This window comes from Argiope bruennichi, chromosome 2 (assembly GCF_947563725.1).
Source record: "Argiope bruennichi chromosome 2, qqArgBrue1.1, whole genome shotgun sequence".
NCBI lineage: Eukaryota > Metazoa > Arthropoda > Arachnida > Araneae > Araneidae > Argiope > Argiope bruennichi.
This window is the reverse complement of record NC_079152.1, coordinates 146,510,754-146,516,910: the sequence shown is the minus strand read 5'-3', so window position 1 is coordinate 146,516,910 and position 6,157 is coordinate 146,510,754. Positions and strand designations below refer to the sequence as shown.

Below are 6,157 nucleotides of genomic sequence, written 5' to 3'. Positions count from 1 at the left end.
CCCTGAACGCTCGGCAGCGAACAGTAACCACCGGTAGGCGGACCGTCCGGCCGGAGCTGAGATCCAACTACGAGCTTTTTAACCGCAACAACTTTAATATACGCTATTGGAGCTGGAATTACCGCGACTGCTGGCACCAGACTTGCTCTCCAATGGATCCTCGTTAAAGGATTTAGAGTGTACTCATTCCAATTACGGGGTCTCAAAAGAGTCCCGTATTGTTATTTTTCGTCACTACCTCCCCGTGCTGGGAGTGGGTAATTTGCGCGCCTGCTGCCTTCCTTGGATGTGGTAGCCGTTTCTCAGGCTCCCTCTCCGGAATCGAACCCTGATTCCCCGTCACCCGTTACGACCATGGTAGGCGCGTAACCTACCATCGACAGTTGATAAGGCAGACACTTGAAAGATACGTCGCCGGGACGAGCCCGTGCGATCAGCCCAAAGTTATACAGAGTCACCACAAGAGACGGACACGAGGCCCGATTGGTTTTGGTCTAATAAAAGCGCTCGTTCCCGAAGGTCGGAGCTCTGCTGCATGTATTAGCTCTAGAATTGCCACAGTTATCCAAGTAGTAAGGTACGATCCAAGGAACCATAACTGATTTAATGAGCCATTCGCGGTTTCGCCTTAATACGGCATGTACTTAGACATGCATGGCTTAATCTTTGAGACAAGCATATGACTACTGGCAGGATCAACCAGGTAACTTCCGTCGTTCATCATCAGAACGTTCGGAACGCACTCCGAAGCCTTACATTTCACGAGTCGCGACCGTCATGGTCGCGGGGGACGCCTCGACTACGGAGGATCCCTCAGTCAATCTCGCTTTTTGTGTAGGTATTCCCCGTGCAATCTACAGAGGTTCTATAGTCTCACGACTTCCCCGACGGCTTCAACGCCGCGGGGCGAGTGCGGAGGCATCGAGAAGATATGTGCGCTGGACACAGATGCAGAAAACCAATCAATTCCTTTAAGTACGGTTCTGCTCGTCGCGTCAACGGCACGGGGGCCGAGCCGCTCGCAGAGAGGCTGAGATAGTTTGGAAGCGGCCGGAAAGACGGAGAATACTTCCCCGCCGATCGCAGCCTTAGTAGCAGAAGAATAACACCCTCGATCCCGGAGGCAGCGTCCGACCGACCCATCACGAACCGAGAACCGATCCGATCGGGCACGACAGACCCACCGTCAACGTTAGAGGACCGCTTTCCCGGAGGTAGCCAACCGGTACTAACAACCCAATCCCGTTGCCGAGACCTAAGCCAGGTTCGCGAGATTACGACGCGTTTTTAAAACGCATTCTGTCTCGCGATCGACCACTGTTTCCAGCAGTCACCTGCTACTCATATAGGGCTACGGACGATCCCCGACGTTCCGCTCGTGATCGCGAGTGGCGCGCGCTTCGCCCAGCCACCAGGCGACCGGAAGAAGCCGCCGTGGGCGAAAATAATAAAAATTGTGCACTGGCAACCCGTTTCGCCAAACTAGTGCGACGTAGTATTTAGCGCTCTTCTCGGTGATTGGACTTTGAAGAAAATCGCGACTTCTCCCCTATTTGCATTTAGAAGGAAATCTCGGGTAGCGACTTCTCACTTTCTCGTGCTCCGGTTAGGACTTTGCCGAAAATCTCACATCGTCGGACTTTGACGGAAAACTAGCGAAGCGACTATCACCTTATCGCGCGTTCTGATTTGGAGTTTGCTGAAAAACGCGACTTCTCACATCGTCGGACTTAGTAGAAAATTTCACCTTATCGCGTGCTCCTATTAGGACTTTGCCGAAAATCGCGCATCTCCGTTTTTCCTTAAAATGTTTACATTTTGAATTTTCTTCAATTACTTTTTGTGAATTTTTATTGATATTTATGAAATTGTTTATGCTTCTGAATTTAAAATGTCAAGTAACATGTTAATTCACTCAAATACAAATTTATAGAGTTTTAATACGCTGAAATTAAGTTAAATACCTGTATTTGCAGAATGTATTCTTATTTAGAACTCAATTTGGTGTAAATATTATAAAAATAATGAAATAAAGCCTTTAAATGTTGTTAAATACTTGATTCAAACTTAAAAGTAGGTCAAGCACTTAAATTCTAGTAAATTAAGATAAATGTCTGGTAAAGTTCATATTTATATGCATTCGAAGAAAGAATCCAAGTGTTCTTTGAAGTAATTCTTATTTAGAACTCAGTTTGGTGTAAAGAATGTCAAATTATTGAAGTAAAAGCTGTAAATGTTCTTGTATACTTCATACGAACTTCAAAGTAGGTCAAATTGTGTTAATGAATGCACAAGTTGTTTAGTTTCCTTCATACAATGTGTAGTGTATCTTCTAAATTCTTTAAGGAGTATAAAAGATGAAATGTCTTTCAAATTCAAACAATTTCTACTTTAAATACTGAGCTAAGCACAAATACTATCTTTTAATATGTTAAATTGAACATATAATTGAGTGCAAGCTTTAATATAAATGTATTCCTTCATGTAACATTCAATATCAATTATTTGTGAATGAATGTTTTCATTCAGTTAATTAATGAGCTGAATCTTTCACTAATGCAAAATATTTCCTGATATTGTAAACTTTCATTGATGTAAAAATTGTGTTAAATGTAAAGATATTCTTATAGTGTGATAAATACAAGTATATGGCTTGTATATTCAACTTATTAATGCATAAGAGTATGATTTCTTACTGCATTTTTTTGTGTATAGTGATAAACATTCATCTCCCTTCATGTTTCATCTAGTATCAGTTATATTGTTCATTTATTTGAAATTTAGCTTCATGGTTAATCACTTGTGAAATGTTTACTCATAGTGCAAGTTGTTTTCACAATTCATGTTGAGTGAAATCATTATATTATGTAAAATTCAAACATACAATTTGGATATTCAACACATTAGTGCTTATTACTTGTGGAAAGAAGTGATATGAAGAGGTAACAGTTGTATAAAGAAAGCTCAAGTCTTAAATGAATGTGTAATGTTACTTTGCAAAGATATGGTTTGTAAATTCAACAAATTTCTGCATAAAAATGTTATTACCACCTATATTTTGTGTGCAGATTCTTTATGTACTATTTACAATCAAAGAATGCATACATTTCTTCAAGAATCTATATGATTATACTCAGTATGTCTGTAAGCTTCATCTTTAATCAGTGTGAAATGTTTCATCATATAACAGGTTGTTCTAATTATTAAATGTTGTTTATAATGTAAGGAAATCTTCATCTTCAGGTAAATACAATTTATAGATGCATATTACTTGTTCAAACAAGTTGGCTGTAATGTAATGAATGTATATTGTTTACTTTCACTGTAAATGTAACCCTTTTCTAATATTAATGTTGTTTTCATGTACAGCATTATCTTGTTAGTGTTTAATTTTATGTTATATTCTGTTGAATACAGGCAGAAAGCTTGTCAATCAAATAGATAAATTATTTAGAGTCCTTTGTCCAACTATAATTTATGTGTGGGTTCCCATTTCTTCAAACAACATTTACATTCAAAGAATGTTTCATCTTAACTAAGCTTCATCTTCAAACTGTGCCAAATGTTCCCATTCTTTACTTGTAATACAGTGTGAAATGCAATACCTTTCTCCTATTTCCAGTTGTTTAGGTTTAATCTTGTTCAAAATGTGATGACATACTTATTTCATGTTAAATACAAACATACAGTTTGTGGATTCTACTCATAGGTGTTTATTACTTGTTCAAACAGATTATATAAATAGATAATACTTATATGATTACTATTAAGTACATGTGAAATTTAACCTTACACTGAAATTGTAACCTCTATCTAATATTAATATAAAATTTGTATGTATTTATTCATATAAACATTGTATGAAGTGTAATGTCTTAGTTATATTGTGTTAAATAGAGGCATACATTATTAAGATTGTTATTTCCAATTTTAATTAATATATAGCTTCTTTATACAATATTTACAATGATTGAATACATAGATTTCTTCAAATGTTTCATCCAGTATCTATATTATTATGTTCAGCTTCTTGTTTACTTAATGAGAATTGTTTCTACATGTTACAAGTTGTTTCTAAAGTTCAATGTCATGTCAAATGCACTGTATTATAGTTTGAAGCTGCAATTAGCAAGTGCTTATTACATGTTGAAACAAGCTATATAAATATGTTTCTATAAAAGCCCAACCTGTGTGTAATTTTACCTTACATAACAATTGTAAACTCTTAATGTTGTAATGCATTCTTTTGTTCATGTGAAATGTTTCATTCATTGTTCATGTAAACACTGTATCAAATGGAACAATACAAATTACTTACATTGTGTTAAATTCAGGCATAAAGTTTGAACATCCAATGAAGAAGTTATTAAGAGTATTTTTTACAATTGCAATATGTCTGCAAGATTCTTCTTTCTTCATACAGTGTTTACAATAAGAATACATTAATTGCTTCTCATGTTTCATCAAATGTTTAAGTTAGCATGTTCTTTAATCTATATGAAATTTACCCATTTTTACATTTAGTGTTATGTGAAATGCAATAAAATACTTATAAACTGTTAACTATAAACATACAAGTGCATATAACTTATATATGAAGTTGCATATAAAATGATTATTCTGTAAAACATTGTAATTGTCATCTTCTTTTTTTAAATGTAAACATTGTTAGAATAATGTGCTAAGTACAAACACTAAGCTATTATTTTCAACATTTCAGTTAATTCTGTTTGTCGAAACAAACATCCACATTAAACTATGCCAGTTATTTGTAAGTTTTATTAATGTAAAGAATACTCAAAAAGTGTCCAATGTACTTGTTATTTAGGAAAGACATCTTACATGTTTAAATATTAAAAAGGTTAATGTGTAAGACAGTTACATGCTGAGTGGTTTATATTTCCAATCCCATTTCTGTCACATATCATTGATATCAACAAAACCTTAATTGTTTCTTATGTGTACACAAACATTATAACAACCATCTGAATGCTAAACATGTAAGTGCATACAACATATAAAGCTGCATGTAAAATGATTATTCTTTAATTAATGCAAAACATTAACAAACATAGTAATTGTCATTTCTTTATGTTAATGATATGTGAAATGTTTCTAATGTGCTAGGTTATGATTTTCAATAATTCAGTAAATACTGTTTGTCGAAACAAGCTTACGCATTAAACTATCACAGTTACTTGTAAGGTTTATTCTTGTAAATAACAATTAAATAATGTCAAATGTACTTGTTATTGAGAAAAGAACACATACAAGTATTTATATTATAAAAGTAAATGTATAATACAGTTATATGATTGTGTATTGAATGGTATATCCTTCCTTCACCATTTTAGTCACAAACCATTGATATCAAACAGACCTATATTGTCTCTGATATGTAAACAAACATTATAATAATCATTTCAATGATACATTGTTTCAAATATTTGTCACATTTTGTCTGAAATTCAATAAATGCACAGTTCAGTACAATAAAGTCAATTCTATTTTCAAACATAATGCATGTGCACTATTAACATTATTATTAAAAAGCATTAAACATAACAAGATACATTAACTTCAAATTACTATTAAATTCACTATCTTTAAAAAGTAATAAATTATATGTAATGCGTTTTTTTCATTGGTAGTTCTTAAATCTGGTGAAAATGATCTGTGTATATGTAACGATGAAGAATATTCTGTGTTGAAACATGACATGTTTAGATGAAAGTAACTGAAATACCTATATTAGCCTTAATGTTAGTAAAATTATGAATGCACAGTAGAACTCTTATTATCAATGAAAATTCTTTTTCTGATGTACTTTATCTACAAATTTTTTAAATATAAGTAGTGCACACTCCAACTTGAATGTCAACGAGGAATCCTCGTAGTAATTCTCTACTCACAAATGTGAAAATGAGACCTTTTCTAACCATTAAATCCATTGACCTCATTATTATCCTCCTTCAAATCATGTGTGTTTCAAATTAAAACACTTTTTGTGAAAATATTTATGAAATTTTGTCTAAAATACAATAACACTGCATTTCAGTACAACGAGACAGAAGAAATCTTATTCTAAAGCATAGTTCAAACATAAAAAAAAAGATATGTAATCAAAAATATTACTAATAAATTCAGATTCCTTATA

At 33.8% G+C, this 6,157-nt stretch overlaps 1 non-coding gene across 1 annotated transcript in view; it reads right to left on the bottom strand.

The window, feature by feature from the left end:
- Window positions 1-706, bottom strand: part of LOC129962440 (small subunit ribosomal RNA) — a 1,813-nt gene extending 1,107 nt beyond the window's left edge. Inside the window, exon 1 of the ribosomal RNA XR_008783901.1 lies at window positions 1-706. This exon is cut by the window's left edge and continues 1,107 nt beyond it. This is a non-coding gene — a ribosomal RNA (small subunit ribosomal RNA).
- Between the last annotated feature and the right edge of the window lie 5,451 nt (window positions 707-6,157).